Here is an 18,799-nt window from a genome sequence, read left to right as displayed (position 1 = left end):
GTTTCATAGTAAAGTTTTCAGAATCATATAGTATATTGATAGTGGTATAAACAGATCACCAATGGTTAATGGGTTAAAATATAAAAAATATTTTTTTCTTTACTATCTTATTATCTTAAACTTTAATTTTTTGTGTATCACTAATTTTGCTCACATTTTGTTTGAGGGATTAGTTTTCAATGGAAATAAAAACTGTTAGGTATAATTGCTTGATTTAAGATTCAAAATATTTCCACTCTTTTTGTATTTCTAAGTGGTTTTTTGCTATTTTATCATCATGCATAAAATTTGCATTTGGAGACAGGCTCAAAGTATCATCAAAGTTCTTCAATTCTAGTCAGATGAATTTAAAATCACTGAATGTGGAGTGACAGTTTTATTATAATTATGTATTAAACATTCTATATGATTTTAAACTTTTTTGTATAATTAATTTGAACTTTTCCTGATACTTACTGTTACAGACAATGCAATTAGGAATATTTTTTAATATTTTTCTGTTGAATTAAATAATTTTTATTAACATTTTAGGTACAGCATTTATGCTTTTTATCAAACTAATGTGTTAATGTGAATGCTTTATGAATAAATAATCTTAATTGTACTGCTTAATTCTCTCTGTTTTCACATTGTGATAAAACTGTAAATATAGGGTGCATAGTTCACAGCATATATTTCATCTAATTCCTAGTTTTAACTTATCTTTTAACATTTTTAAAGTAAATAAAGTTTTCCTGCACGCACATGAAGACATTATCTCATATATCTTGATGTTTTCTCATCTTTTGCATTTGCTGTGAAAATAAATATGTAATTGGACATGATTAATGAAATTTATTGCTTTTTAAATATGATCTGTCTTATTGTGTTTTGATACTTAATTGAATCATTCTTGAAATTCTAGTACTTTTTACTAATTTTTCTTATTTACTGAAATTACATTTTTTTTTGTGTGTTTTATTATTGTAATTATTGTTTTTTAAAACAAATTTATATTTTATGTTGTTGCTTATGTATTGTAATTTTTCTTTATTTGTATAGAGATGCTATAATTGTTCCCGTATGTTTAACACTGATAAAATACATGAATTTGAAGATTTACAGTTTTACTATCTTAATTTTGATAGTCTATTATAGTGCCTACCTCAGTGTTTCACATATGTATATTTTTATTCTTCTATATTATATAGTAGCGTATATTTTATATGGTTAGTAGAGATATGAATTAGTTTTTATGTATTTGTTTACTAAGTTCTGTGTTCATTGCTCAATGCTGCTCATTAATTAGAAAGACAAATATAACGTCATGCTTAAAATCTTCTAACTAATGTTTTGTCGATATTTTTTTTCCTTAAACAATTTTCTCCTTGTTACCCACTTTGCTTAAAATGTGTTATACTTATTATTTTTGTACTTTAAATAGGTATTTTTATTCCTTATATTGTGAAGTAAATAGAAATAAGTATTCATTATCTTAGAGAGTTGATAGCAGTAATGTCTGCATGTGTTCCTGTTTATATTATCAGTCACTCTACAAGTGAATAGCCCCCTTGAAACTTTCTTCTATTTCAAACTCTTTTTCCAATGTTTAAAATGTTACTAAAATATATATAAATATATATACATCTTATTTTTCTCAATGTGAACAATCTAAATGCAATTATTGAATGTGATTACTAGTTTTTAGTGCTAATTCGCAAATGAATGATGATCAAGCTCATTTCTTATGATGTTAGTAGAACAGGACATGTTTTATATAAGGATGAATATTTAATAGAGCTTTCACATTTTATCTTTGCAATGAAGTAAAAACACCATGTGGTACATACATTTGCTGTTCTTCTCCATTAAAAGTTATTTTCTAATTTATGTCACTCGCACAAAAAAAAAAGATAGAACAAATTTGTGCTTATTGTGAAATGTATTTTTACATGTATACTAGTGTACTTGGAAATATTGGGGACTTAATTTGTTGAAAGAAAAGGTATTTAGAATTAAATGTATAGATAGATTTAGCTTTTTATCTTACAGCACTGTAACACTGTTGTTTTGTCTAGTAAGATTCTATTTAAAATTATTTCCCCAACTTTTACTTGTACACATCATATTGCATCCATAGTGTTCTTGCTGAATACTAACACTAGTCTGTCCATTTCATAGTGATGGTTAGATAGTACAAAACATTAGCAGGTGCCCTTTAACTCAAGTGTTTGTTGTATTCGATATTGTATACGTGAGCTTATGATTCCTAATGTGTATTACTCCATGACATTGGAGCTGTTGTGTAATAATTAGTGATATTAGGGTGTTGTTTATCTTTATATGCATACCAATTGAAAATTTATCACAAGAAGTTGGTCAATACACTAATGCTTATCTATAAGTAAATACTTACAACACTTTTTCGTTATTTTGATTGTTAAATTTTCATTTTAAATAACTTTTACTATTGAGTTGTAGATTATTTTTTTACTTATTTACTGTTTTAGAACGTAATATTATTTCATAGTATTTATTGAAATTTTTATATTTTTTATTATACAAGCATGTACAAATTTTATATTTTTCTTAAAATGTTACTTTTATTGTTATGTTACATATTAGCCATTGTTTATGCAAATTTTTCTTTCAACCCTATTGAATTATTTAAATTAGACTTAAATCTTGTCACTAGTCATTTGATTATCACTTCAATATTAAAGCTATTAAACTTATTTTTAGTTATATCTATGTACATTATTTTTCTTTTAAGCATGCGATTTTACTATTTTTGAACTTATATTTGTTTATGCATTTGTCACATTAATATTTAATTTTCTTCTTAAAATTTAAAAATTGCATTTTACAACATTTGCTGAGAGCATGTATGTTGCTGTGCTTTTAGAAAAATAATTTTATGGAAATCGATATTAGCATGATTTAGATTAATGCTTTAGGTCACTGTCTTCTAGTCATACATTCCGTAACTTTTGTCGGATTACTTTGAATAAACAGGAATCCTAAAGTTTGTAATTTAAATTTATAACTTTTAGAAGTGTTAAAGTCAAGAAAATTTAAATCTGTTAATTACACATTTTGTAATCAAATTTTTCATAGATGGAAAAAAAAGCTGTTAGCTTTAAGAATGTCCTACCTTAGAGTAAATGTAAAATGTTCCCTTTTTCATTCAGATTTTATATCAAAGAATTTTTGGGTACTTTTCCCATTGTACATTGCACATTTTACCTATGATGAAATGTTTATTGTCTCTAGAATAATGTGTGATTAAGACCAAGCTTTTAATTCCATAGACATTTTTCCATTCTAGCTGTTCTCAGGTGAATGAATTGAAGCTTTTGCTATGGTGAATATTTTATGAATATTGCTGACTTCAATTATGAAAAGTAGTAAATTACTACTATTTCTATGGTATCTTTAGTATAAATGGTAGGTGAATGCCATCCATGTTATACATGTGTCTGTAGCACAGTTCCATTTTCCTCACGCCTGCCAAGTTCCCTTTATGGTGTAAATTAGTCTGGTAAAATCTATTTTCATATCTCTAAATGGAGTAGTTTAGTAAGTAAAAATAAAGCTTTGGATGTTCACTTCCCAAAGTAAAAGAAGAGCGAATTCTCATTGCACAAAGTGAACCTATTTTTTATTGCAAATCTTGAAGAAGTTCTTGTAGATGTTAGATTTCATTGAACTTTTGAAAAATACAATGATGTATAGTATTATTGAAAGAATGTTCCAGCAACTTCGAGTTCTCATTTAACTTTATAAAAATATTTAAAGTTATAATAATTTCTTTGATTTATTTCTGGATATAATTTTATTACTAAATTATCATGTTTTCATTTATTTATTTTTAGTTCTTATATAATTTCAACATTGTTGAACATTAGATTTTTAAATTTTCTCTATTTAAGGTTGATTCTTTATTAAGGATTTGACTCTTAAATTTTCTTTCATTTTTTTTCCATTCCTAATGCTATCAACTTGAATAAATCAGTATAAATTTCTGATACCTTTATGAGAATCTTTTAATTATAGAATCTTTAACTTTTTTTAAAATTACTTTCATGTACTACATATCTAAAATTGATATAATGATAAGTTTTACTTTTGATATTTAACTGCTTAAGTTTTTCTTAATATTTTTAATTAAGTTTTGTTATTCTCTTTATTTACAAAATATGTTTAGTTTTTATTTTTAAAAGTATTATTCATATTTTTGTTCAGTAAAATTCATAGAGAATTAATAGTTGGTGCATACTTTATTATATTTTCTCTTTCATTCCTTCCTCTTGTTATTGATGTCAAAGTGTTCAGAAATTTCACTAGATTTTAGTTAAAATTTTACTCAGATACAAGCTTTTGTGTAGTTATTTGTAAGCTATATAGATAAATAGATTTCAGTAATGAAATATTCGTGTTTATTATAAATCGTGGAAAATATGAAATTTTGTATAAGGTAGCTTTGTTGTTTGGAAATGTGGCTTTAGTGTATAAAATTAAACCTTATACTTCCCACCCTAAAAGAATTTGGGTTTTCTATATTTATATAATCAAAGTGTAACTAAAAGTTAAAATTTTGCTATTGATAGAAAATTTGCCTTTTTCTGTTTTAAATGTATTTTCAAAGAAATCATAAAAGCTTAGAGTTGAAATATTTTTTCAAGTTATAAAAATAAGACACCGTTTTCACTGATAATAAGCTTTAGAGGAGTGAAAAATATTTCTTGTTTGATGACTAATTGTTTTGTGGCATAATCAATTTAATAACGTTTGAGCACTATTGTGCTAAATCTTTGCACCTGCAAGAATCACATAAAATTACACAAATTGTTTAATAAGCTTTGTATTTCATGGCTTGTCTTTTATTTTATCATTTTGCTATGATCAGTTTTTTTATTTATTTCTTTTTTTTAACATTTTGCTATCATTGAACATCTTAAATAATAAACTCTTACACATTTAGATCATAATAACATTTTACGTAAAACAAAAATGTGTTTAGCCAAAATCATTCAACTTAATTAAGAATTTCTTTTTAAAGTCGTTATAAAATATATATTATTGAATTCAATTTTAATGTAAGCATGTGTGTTTCTAGTGCTTAGTTAAAGTATATTTGATCTATGTTAAAAAAGCATTTATAACATATTTAATCCTAGTAAAAATGTCTGTATAGCAATAAAATTTACTTTTTAGATTGCAACTTGATCCATTCAGCTGTATTTAAATTCTTTGTTGACTATGTGTAGCTCATAGATCAGAAAACAGAGAATAGTGAACTGCTATTGTGGGCAGTACAAGGTTTAATTGATCTTAGCCACAATCTTCGATTAAAGTTTTTTATTTATAGAGCTCTTTATTTATTTCTAGGTTTAGTTTTAAATAAAAATTATTTTCTTATTATGTTTATGTGGTTAATAAAAACTACTTTTGTATTATTAAATTAGTTTACTGTTATAAAACTTGTATAAAATCATTCCATGTCATTCCAAATATTGCATAATTTGTGAAAATTTTGTTAATTAGTCTGTTCTCATCTAACTAACTGGGTGTTGAATTAAAATATCATTTACTGTTTACTGCTTATTTAGAAATGTTAAGTTTTAGTTTTATGCATTTTATATTTAATTTATTATATTCTTGAATTCATTTTTTATCTATTATATCTTAATTGTTTTCCCATAGTTTATATATTTTTTGAAGTGTAAATTGCCTGCTCTTAAATTTATATACTGTTTGTTAATGCATGCTTTTATTAGTACATGGGTGTTTCTATTATAGTTATGTATATATGTGAATCTTTGTTATAAGCTTATTGAGTTTCAAAATAACGACATGTAAACAGCCTAGTTTTTAAAAGATTCAATCTAGCCTGCATAAACAAACCATTTTCAGGTTAAAATCTAAAACAATATCTATAAATAATTTTTCATCAAACAACTTAGCATTTAAACTATTTTATATATTGTAAATGAGCAGAATCTAACTTGGTTTTGTTTTATGCATGTAAAGTACTTCTTATACATTATAAATAATTGGCTTATTAATATTATTGAAAAAGTTGTACACACGATTTCAAAAATTGCTTTCTTAAAATGGAACTTTCTTGTGAAGTACTTAGAAATACTTTACAATTTCTATATAATTGAAACTATATTCTCTTTATGCACTAGTTTCATTAAGCCACAATATATGAATTCCATTTGACTTTAATACTACCTAATGTAGTTTTCCTTTCTTATGTTTCAGCTACTAATGACTTAAATTGTGCAATATTTCATGTATTAAGAAAGTTAAACTTATCACATTAATGTGTTTTTTCTGTCTTATTCTACCTAAGAGAACTGAATTAAATTTTATTATTTTAACAAAGTAAGTATGTATTTGTTAAAGGCGTGTATGAGCAACAATTAAAAAAATTGTAGCGTAGTAAGTAAACATAACAAACATAGCACAAAAACTTTTTTTTAAATTATTGTAATTATATGATTATTAATCAGTTGAAGGATTTTTGTATTGACAAGAATGCCAAGTAGAAATGTATTTCCAACTTAATATCTGCGTTATATTTTTAAAGCTGCAAGATATCTAAATGCATCATATGTCCTATAGGTACATAACTAATGAAATAATTGTCTAGCAGATGATCTATGAATTACATTGCTAGAATTTAACCTGCGTTCAATTTTATGTGTATGTGAAAATGTAGGGTGTTAACATGTATATCTTGTTACGTAAGTTCTTTATGAACTTTTGGTGCAAATTAAACCTTAAATTAACTAGAAATGATTTATTATTAGTTTCATGAGAAATATGATTTATTAAAAAAGCCGAATACTAAATGTTTCAATACGAAATATTCCTTATTGCTTCTAAATAAAATAAAAACTTTCCATGCAGTTTTCTGGAAACAGTGCAGAGAGAAATATTAACTATTATTAATAACTAATTTCTATTCTTAGAAACATATGATGCCTTTAATTTCAGTTTGTTTGTTTTTTCTTCTTTTTTTTGCTAAATTAATTTTTGTCATTATTCTAAAATCTTAACTCCTTCTACAATTCTAATTCGACAAAATACTCACTTTTTAATTTTTTTTTTACCTAAATTTACATTTTTAATTTTATTCTGAATTACTTGAAAATTTAAAGCTAAGATTTAAAAACAAACTAAATCTATATTTAAAAAAAATTATATATTTCTTTATTTATTGAATCCACAACCATGAAATTAAACGTGCAAATTTTTTTTTTCATTTACAAATTGAGGAATAAGGATGAATTGTTTTTTGTGTTAAAACCAGCTTGATCTAAAATATTTGCTTTATTTAAAAATTTATATTTGCTTTAAAAACTTAAATGTTTTCGCAATTAAAACAGCTAAATACTTACTTACATTCTTCCTAGGTACATCTGCCTTATTTCAAATATCCAAGTAAGATATGTGCTTGTAAAATTTCTGAAAATCAAACAAGCTGGTTTTCAAACGTAATGCCTTATATAAAATGCGAACTACTTATTACAAACTTCATTCCTTTTGCAATTTGTTAACTATTGTTTGCCTTCACAAATTTATGCATATTCTAAAAAGATCAAATATTATAAATATTTTTTTTATTCTTGATCTTTTTTATTCTATAAATAGAATTAAATTTGCTAATTCTGTACTATGTTGAATCTCATTTCTACTAAATCAGTTTCTTACTTTATCACATTCTTATATTAACTTACAAAATTCATAAAATTTCTTAGGAAAATAAATTACAAAGCAAACTTGGTTCAATAATAATTTATTTCTGTATTATTTTGTTTTAATTAGTTGCCAGATTTAGTTTATCTTTCTATTTAATCTATTGCAAACTTGTTTGGTATATTTGGAAATATTTCATTTGAAAGTCATTAAAGTAAGAAAGGTTTAAATATTTTTATATTCATATAGCTTTATCTTCATGATGCCTTTATTAATCTTGCCCTAACATTAATCTAAATAAAACTATTACATATTTTATCATTACAACAAAAAAGTAAATTTTTTGAAAAATTTGATAAACAAGCTTTTTATGTCTTGTGACTTCATAAAAAAGCATTTATTGAAATTTGGTATCCATCTATAATATTCTGCATAAAAATTACCTTAATTTTGTATAAAAAGCAATGAAGTTAAATTTTTTTGACTACCTGTAAAAAGTTATCATCATTGAAAAACTGATTAAAATGGATGAATTGCAAATTTTATACTTTACATTATCTTAAAATTGAACATATAGAATTAGACTTCATTATATAAATGCCAAGTGTATTAGAAAAATAAAAGTGTTTCCTATTGTAAACAAGTAAAAAAAAAGCAATTTTGGCATAGGTAGATCATATATTCTAACATGTTTTGTATGAAAAGTTTAAAATAGAGGTTTACAGTTGCTTTTAAATACTATTATTTTACTTAAGTGAATATAAGGTAAAATATTTTTAATAATTAACATAATTTTAGTGCTTAACTTAACATATTATTTTTAATGCTTTCTCTAAATAACATTCAAGCTATCATTTATCAAAAAAACTTTTATACATTAAATGTATTGAAACATTTTATTTACTTTAATCTTACAACTTTTTATTACACTATTGATAGTAAATATAAGTTAATTAAAAAATGATATTTGGTTGATTCCTTAAGAATCAAATATACAGGATGCAACAACAACAAAAAACGTGAAATCTCAATTTTTAATTCATGAATTTTTTACTGGTTTTAATAAAAAATTCGAGTTTCTCTTTTTTTCTATGCAGCATGAACTGTTAAGATAACTTTTTAATGTTACTCTTTCAATTTTGAAATCTTAACATAATTTATGAAATTAACTGACAATTGATTTAATAAGTAAATGGGTGCAAAAATGAAACTTATATGTAAAAATGGGTGCAAAATCTATACAGTAAGCTTTCTTATAAATTGCTAAAACTCTTCACTATTAGCCTTTACATGAAATAAAACTTAAACCATAACAACTATCTTAAAATTTCTTGAATGCAAATTCACGCACAAAGTAAAATACATACTATTTTTGCTTAGTCAAATAGAATAGTCACAAACTTATATCATTATTTAAATGATAAATAATGGCGCTTTAATTGCGTGAAATATATATTTAATAGAAATATTGGATAGATACTTGAAGTCATTTTTAAAAAAATTGAAGAATCTATCCAATATAAGAAGTGATAATAAAAACCTGGAAATTTTGTAATAAAGCATTGAAAATTTTAGGAAATATTCAATTCAAGTAATCATGACGGTGCTAGTATTTTGTTTCATTTTTAAAGATCTTGAAAAAAGGATTCTGGTAGGGAGGATATTACATTACTTTAAGTCCTTTCACATTTATATTTCTTCTAAAATTATATTATAAATCTGCTCAAATTAAGAATTTACTCATGATTAATGAGAAACTCTATTAATTATAAATTAAAATTTTGTGAAGAATTTAATAAAGGACATTAAAATGCTGATATTACTCTTAAATAATGAGATAATAATTTTTATTTGGATTTTGTGTGCCAAGTAATGAAGATGAGACTTGTCAAAATTTTGATTAGAAAAAGCATGGTTTATTTCTGTGTTGATACCAGATTTATTTTCTAGCTTTTAGAACATTAAGTATAAACTTTTTTGTGCTACACTCTATATTAATCAACAATTATGTACGATGCAAAATCTTTAAAATCTCAACAGTAAACTAAAAAATATATAAAAATTCTTTGCTATGTACTATTGTTAATTTAAATTAATAAAAAAAAAATTAAATTAAAAAAAGGAGTTTTTAAAGAAGAACTGTTTTCTAGAGGTTATATTGCACTTCTATTAGTCTTCCTTGTAAGTTAATATGCATGTATGAAGAAAATATTTGAATGTGTACATGATTATAGGTGTAAAAGTTCTTATGTGTTCACACGAATAAATATCAATATACTGTGGCATTTAGATTAGGATTGCAGTTATTTGAAGTTTTATATTAATTTAAACCTAATTGGATGCAAATAGTAATTGGTGTAAATTTAGCAACGAATACAAGCGATAATATATAAATGTGATCTTATAAGTAAATTTTGTTAATTTCTTAATGCAATAATATATTAATAATTTAAATATTTTTGGGGAATTTTTTCCATTATTTTTAGATAAAATTGAATCATCTGATTCTATAAAAAAAACATTAAAGAACAATTGTACAACACATTTAAATTTTAAATCAATTCATATTTAAGCATTTTAGAAATGTTATTTCAAATGATTAATGGTCTACAGTTTTTGCAGATAATTAAGATTTCCCCGTTATCAGCTAGATGCTGTAATTGTCAAATGAACAGTAGGTTGGCAATAAATTTTAATAGTACTGAAAGCAAAGTAACAAATTTGTTTATTTTCTAAATTTGTGTAGTACGTCTAGATTTTATTTCTATTTCTCAATCTAGACAAAATTCTTAGTTTTTATAAATTTTATCATTCAATTGCTTATATATTCTTAAATTTTATCAAAAATTATAATAATGAATAATAATATTTTACAGTTAACTACACCTTAAGATATAATTTTTATTTCTGAAAATGGATATTCTAATGTATAAAATTTTAAAGCTTTTTGTCATTTCAAACATTTTCTTAGAATGCTTTCTCATCTAACTGAATATTAAATTAATAATAAATTAATTTTTCAAATATAGTTTTTTTTAATGTTTTATTGATTAGGATAGTTTTTATTGTTCATTTAGAAATCAGTATAACTTAATGCTTATAGAAACAATATAATGACTAGATTTTATTTACTGGTTTTTGAGAAGGAAAATTTGGTTTTTAAAATACTTTACTTTTTTTTTTTTTAAATAAAGCTTAGATTAGTTATTAACTTGCTATATATGGTCAAAAGTAATTTCAACCTTTTTATAGCATTGTTAAAAGAAAATGTTTTCTTAATATTTATTTAGATAAATAAGTTTTTATCACTATTATACTCATAACTGTGAAGTTAAAAATACTGTTAATTTTGTTATTAGATGAAAATATTTATTATTTTTAAGAATACATTTAAAAATTAAAATTTATACAGTTATCATATTATTTATATATTTGGATTTTTAAAATTAAACCATCATTTTTATAGGTGGATTAAATGCATCCTTCTTACTGAGTTAATCATTAAAATTACCACTTTGTTACATATATCATAGTTTTTAATGTGCAAAGATACCTGCCATTTAAGACTTAAGATGGATTGAAGTACATTTGCACCTATTCTACTATTATTGACTGTTTAACTTTATATTTCTTCTTGACTGATAAAATATAGGATGAATCTAAATTGCTTTTACAAAATTAGAGATGTGATAGTACCCATTCAGACTAGCAATAATTGTCATGTAAAATAGGGTCCTATTCCACTCTGTTGAACAGAAATGAGCAAGATTAGAATTTCAGCATAAACTTATGACATTACTGAGAAAGCGAGTAAATGATATCATATGTTTCACAATTTGATTTATTCATTAGAGAAAAACTCACTGCTGGTTTTCAAAGTGGTAATCATACATGTAGTTGCACAATTCTCACTGGCCAGTTGAAGATAGCTTGTAGACTAGTATAAGAGAGGACTAGTACATTAGAGGCAATTCATATTCTATCAATTTCTAATTTACTATTTATTATCTCTAAGAGTCAAGTATAATCCTATGTTTCATGGCTAATATTATTTCTCTGGATCAGAACCACTACTCTTATCTGTAAAAACAATTCAGATTCACCCTGTGTATGCCACATAAATTTTGGCTCTACAAATATCATATATTGAGTTTATTTTAATATTAAGTACATATGGGAATACTTATATTTTTTTATCTTTTGACTTGAATAAGTAAGAAAGGGTGATACCTTAGAAATGAATCTTCAAGTATTTTAAAAAATAAAAATTTATTTATAAAGTACATTCTGCATTAAACTCAAAATTAGCTTTATATAAAATTATTTATTAATAAATTTATTATTTCATTAAAATTATATTAACATCTTAATAATTGTATTTTTAGTATATTTAAATATTTTTTTAAAAAAATTTGTGTCTCATTGAAGTAAGCACATTTAAGTATTAATTAGTTTTTAATCAGTCTAATATAAGCATATTTTTTGTAGATTTTAATATATTTCATATACAATGTCTTACATGCTCATAGGTGTAGCAGCTCAATATTAACTGCAAAAGCTTCTATTCGATATAATATAGTGTTATTGTCTTAGCTGGTTGTTTTATTGTCATGTTAATTTAAAGTTTATTCAATGGTTTTTCTCTTGTATAATAATTCATAATATTTATTGTACAAACTGTAGGAAACGACTTTAAATTTGTGAAACCGTTCCAACTGGGCAAACAATTAAATGGTGTCCATACACAAAACTTCTTATTGCTGTTTCACTTAGTGGGTGTAGTTTTATATTTTATTAGCAATTCTTTATAATTTAGTAAGCATACTCATTTACGTTTAAAGTACGTTCAGCCAATTTATTTGTATCAGGATGTATTTAATCTTTCAAATTCAAAACAAGATATTTATTAAATAACTTTTTTATGCTACTTTTAAATTGTGTATTTTTATGTTAACAAAATTTACCGATGATTACTCTACCAATTATTCAAAAAGTTTAATAACAAGAAGAAAAAAAAAAGAAGAAATTGAAGGGGAAGAATGTATTAAATAATCTTGGGATTTTACATGGTGGTCAAAATAAACTGTAAAATTTCATTACAATTCAACTGTACTAACTACAATAGAATTTTTATTTTATTTTTTAGGTGGCCCATATTAGAGGAAAAATACTAATAATTCAAACTTAATATAAAATATGAACTTGTTAATATATTTTTGAAGCAAAATAATTCACTAATAATGTAAAATAAATAACAATACATTTCAATCCATTAGCACAAATTCACTGAAAATCAGTAATGTTTTTATGAACTAGAGAACATAAAATTAGTGATATAGATTACATTGTTGAAAACATCTCATCTAGATTAAAATATGTTTATAGAAATGCAACAGAACAAGTACATAATATGCATTGATGAATTAAAAATCTAATTTCTATCTAAAAATGTTATTTGAAAAAAAACTTATTTAATTTATGTAGTCATAGAAATCGATATCACTATGCTTGTCACTATTTATTTATTTTTTATAATTATCAGGAAAATATATAATTATATTTAAATGGACAAATACAAATTTTATTTAGTAAGGGTCCATATCATGAAATGTTGTATTGTTGTCTTGCTTTTTAAATCAATAATCCATCCTGGTTAATGGTTTAATTACACATTTATAATAAAAAACATTGATTAACACATTTTCTAATGTGACAAACAAGCTGTTAAAATAAACTTTTAAAATGAAGAAACTTTTTATTATTCTTTTTGGAGAAACTAAAATGCACTTTAAGCTTATTTTGGTAGCAGATTGAAATCTGTTTAGTTTAGAAAAATCTGTTCAGAAATTTCTTAAACCAATTAGTGAGCTACAGGAGCGCCATTTCACTACAATATTGTCATACATATAAAAATACATAATACAAATTACTTTTTAAAATAAATTTTCTTTAAAATATGAGCTAGTTTTGTTGTATTTGTATTAATACAATTAAATTGGTTGAACATACTATTCTCCATTATAGATCTGGCAAATAACATTATAATATTTTGTTCCTATGGTCAAAAAAAGCACATGACTCAACTTTTAAAAGTATTCCTTTTGAAGATATTTATAAAAATACAGAATTTTTGAAAATTTTATACTACTTTGAATTATCGGTGCTGAAACTTTTGCGTCTTTAAGTATTCATTTCTAGTTCGATATTTTTCATTTAAATTTTCTCAGCCAAATTAATTGCATTCAGTATGCTATTATATTAAATATTTCAATTAAATGAACAACATTATGAATATTACTAGTCTTTTTAACTTAATAAATGTGCCCGAATTTCAAATAGTTTTTTGTTTAACTGCATTGAATTTTTATTAATTTTTTAACGGAATAAATGTAAAATTATAGTATTTTATATAATTTCTATGAAGTAATTTATTTTCAAATTTTGGAGCACAATGTTTTTATTGTGAAAAACATTAAATTGTTTCAGAAGTATTATATTACTGTTTGATCTTTTAATCTGCTTTTTATGTTATTTAAACATTTCAATTGCATGTATAAATTATTTTAAAAAAATTTTTCAGTAATTCTTCTAGACTTTTTCTGTGTTATGGAAACATTATCTTTTTAAATATCTGTTATGGTATATAATGTGTAATATTCTTTAAAGATTAAATTATTAATTTTTAAATCTAATCTTAAAGTTTATAAAGAGCGATATTATTTATTTTATTTGGTAAGTTGAGCCAAGCAAAATTATAAAATTAGAGAAGGTTAACATTAAGCTCAATTAAAGAATAATATATATATAAATTTTTATTGGCATTAAAAGATAAAGATAAAAATTATTTTGATACAACCAACTAATAATTTCATACTTTACAAATTTAAATTTTGAAGTTTCTTTCATTTTTATTGTATTTGATTTATATTTTATGAATTTTTATAATATTATATAATATTGCTATCATATTAGCATAAATTTTGATGCTATGTGCCTGTTTTATTGAAGTTATTAAAATATCTAATGTGCATTTATATCATTAGATTGCTAACTGTATGTGAATGTATTTTCAATTTCTTTGACGCATTTTTTTTTGTCAATGTAACTATTTGGAGTGTTGCATAAAGAGTTAACTACTAGCGTGTGAGCTAGTCGAAGCATATAAACATATCATGAACACAAACTACCCAACTTAAGTAATTTTGGCTTAGTTAAATAATTATGTGTATCATAGGCTGTAAAGCGTAAAGTATCTATCTAAAAACGCAATACTATATATATTTAATTTTTCTGATATGATGCAAATACTATTTTCAGTATATGTAGAACTTAGACTTTTATTAAGAAATCACTGTTAGCATTTTGTGTCTATTTTCTCAAGTATGCTAGAGCATTCCTGATTTAATAATGTTTTTAAATTTCGTGTATTGCAGTTTTTTTTCTTTTTTATAATTTTTTGTGTTTAAAATTTCTTGAGGTATTCTTAAGAAAAGGCTATTGTTTAATGCTTTGCACTCAGAATGAAGTGTATTTTTACCTTAAAACTAAAAGCACAATTTTATTAAACTTTCTTATCATAGAATTCATCGTGAACTTCCTGCTTATTTTTATTGTGAAATTTTCCTAACAAATGAAATTTAGTTCAAAAATTTTAAATAATTATTATTCAAATATTAAAAAATATTAATAATATTAAGATAAAAAAAATATTAATATTCCTTTAATATCCTTAATATTAAAGGAAAAGCTTTTTTAAGGTTTTAGACTTAACAAAACGACTGTTTCATAGTACTTTGCTTATTTTAAAATTTAATTAATGTCTTTTAATTTAATAGTGCCAAGTTTTTATTTAAAAACGCATGCTGAAATACATTTCTTTTTCATTAATTAATATTATATGGAAGCATTTTCACATCAATGAAAATACTTCTTTAAGATCTCATATGTTTAGGAAAATTGCTTTCTTTTTAATGTAATTTTTATTAATTTATGGCTCTTAATGTTTTTTTGCTTTTGAAACTTTTAAAAAAATAGAATTAATCCAACTGACAATACTTGTAAAGATTTAAAAAACAGTATTATAATGAAAGTTTATTTTTATAAATATTTATATCTAGTATATGAAATTTTACTTAAAATTATTAATATTTAAAAAAAATAGTAAATGTATAAAAATGATTTTTCTACATTAATTTTGCAAATTTATAAAATAATTAAACTATTCCACATGCGTTATTTTGTTGCTAAGATTTGTTATTATTATTAACGGAAAGTGTAAAATTATTTCTAAATATTATAATATCATTGAAATAAAAATAAAAAGTAGTAAAAAAACATAATGCACTTGATTTCAACAAATTCGCCATTTTAAAGCTCTTCTAGCTGATGAAAATGCTCATATCTCATTTTTGTAGAAAGAAGTTGCTTTGAAATTTTACAAAACATATGGTACTATCTAGTATAAAAATCTCTCTTTAGATTAGCTTTTTATGAAAAATCATTCATATTTATAAAAAAAAATTTGGAAAAAGAATGTAAGTAATGTATTTAAACGAATATTTTCCTTTTTTGATTTATAATAAAACGCAACAAATAAAAAGCTCATAATTACTCCATATTTGATGTGACAAAAAGTTTAGTGAAAGGTTGCAGGAGGAAAAGGTAGTTTCAACTTAAGTATAAATCTGATATATGTTCAAAAAGTACCAGAAGTTGCTAGTGTCTTCATCAGAAAGATATTTGCCCTTTTGTTTTCATTAGAATATACATTTTTTTAAATCGGGATATTTTGAGTAATAGTTTACTTATTTTTAAATAAATAATTTATAATGCGATAATGTTAAACGCACAAAGTTTTCTGCAGTCAATATTTTATTATTTTTTATATGTAAGTTTTATAGTTATGGCAAAAATAGATAGGAAATTGGGGCTAGTGCTAGTTTTCAGATTGTTCTTTTTTCCCTTTGTATGACCTGCATTGGGAACTATAGTAAGTTGCCACATTATTTTTAAACATAATGCCACATTATTTTCAAACAATACTGAAAAAATGCACTAGTCAATGGTTTTAACTAGTGTAATATACTTATATTGAGACCCTAAGTATTAAGTTAAAAATGTAATTATCTAACCCAAGTATATCCTTTCAATTAATTTATTTTATTTTTTCTGCTGAAATATAAACTTATTTATATTTTTTTAAGTTAACTGAATTATTTTTCTCTATTATGAGATGCTTTTATCTTTGAGTGAAATAAAAAGCTTCTTCCATAAAATTGATTCTCTAACATCTAAATACTTTATCTGCATTAAAATCAGGAATGCTCTGTGACAGACCATAGTGTTTTTACATTAAATAAATGTATGATAGATTATCATAAAGAATGTGCTCAGAGTTGAATATGTAGTTTTTGACGTTAACATTGGTGGCCTTGTAATAATACCTTTTTCAATGAGATTTTCACATGCAAAACGTGTTTTTGAATTTTAGAGCACTAATTTTTAAATAACATTTCTCAGCAAATATTTGCTGCTGAAAAACTGGAAAAAAATGTACCTAAAATATCAATTTTGAATAATTGTATCTTGAATATTATTTCATAAAATTCGTAAATCCATTATAAAAGAATTTAAAAAAACCTAAGTGGAAATGAAACCCACTTCTAAAAGTATTTATTGCTACCTTCTGTGTGTTACTGCTGTGATTATCTTGTTCAGCTATTTGAAAATTTTATTAATAAATTGATGTTTTATGAAGTGAACATTTTGTTGTGATTTTCATTTCTTTATCTTGTCTTTAGTTATTTTTTTTCTTCAAATTAAAGTAAAAATATAAATGCACACGAAGATAATTCGTTTTGAACATCTACATATGTATTGATAATTAGATGCAGGGAGGTAGGAGCATAGGGACCTGTTTAGTGTGGAGGGGCAGATTGCTTATAATTGCCTTATCTTTATTTTTATTCTTTTCTATGTTGCAAAAAATTTAAATCTGTTCCTTATTTTCGATGTTTAAATGTTCGAGATGATATGATGTGAGTAAACTTATGAAGGCAGTTTATCCATTATGCCTCTTTCCTATTTAGTCTTGCCCCCTTTTGATCTCTCACCTTTTTTTTTTTCAATGAGAGAAATTAACGCTTAAAAAATTTTTCAATAACAAAATTATATTTAGTGTTGAGGCTTAACCCTTTCACGCAGAGGAGACACAGATGCCCCTTTTATATATATTTTTTTCTGAGTAAACTTACAAGCAAAAATATATTTTGGTGTTTTTAAATGATAAAAAAGTCTTAATAGTTACTAAAAAAAATCTCTTAAATTACCAAAATTATATTTATACTAAAATATAAAATTCAAAAAAAGTTGTGTAAAAAAAACATTTCTTTTTTCATTTTAATTAATTTATCAGTATTGATTTTGTAAATTAAAGAAATTTCAATTATGAGTAGCTGTTTCTTATAGATCAAAAGAAGTGCAAATTTGAAAAAATTTTTGGAAGCGAGCTGTGTTTGGGAGATTTTTCCTCTATCACAGAAAAATGCAACGGAGTTTCGTAGTTTCGTGCTGTATTTCAAATAAATAAGTTATAAAAATGCTAAATATAATGTTTTTCATTTATTTTGACCTTAATTAATACAAAATGAGGAAAAATATGTTTAATAAAAATTCTGCGTCAAAGAGTTAAATGCAGCTAAACCATACTACCTTTATTCTGTCTTTAATATTTCTCTATTGTCTTACAAAGAATAACAATCGAGAAAGCATAGTAAATAATTTTTCTCACTTAAATCAATAAAATATTTAGTAAGAGTGGTTTTGAGAGTAGTATGTTTAGATTGCGTTTTTTTGCGCTAAAACTATTATCTTTTTTTTTTTCCTTTCAAAAATTAAATCATTTTGTACTTAACGTTTTTTTTTCCCTCCACCGGCCCTACTTTGTTTCTGATTTTCCTGATTAGATTGGTTCGAAACAAATTAACCAAACACTCTGTCTTGATATGTTTAAATACGCTCAACACGGTAAACAGCAGGGGGGGGGGGCATTTGGCTAACAATTTGTACTTAATTATAAATTTTTAAACCAATTGCTTGTATGTATATTAAA

Source organism: Parasteatoda tepidariorum, chromosome X1 (genome assembly GCF_043381705.1).
Source record: "Parasteatoda tepidariorum isolate YZ-2023 chromosome X1, CAS_Ptep_4.0, whole genome shotgun sequence".
Taxonomy (NCBI): domain Eukaryota; kingdom Metazoa; phylum Arthropoda; class Arachnida; order Araneae; family Theridiidae; genus Parasteatoda; species Parasteatoda tepidariorum.
This window is presented reverse-complemented; position numbering follows the sequence as displayed.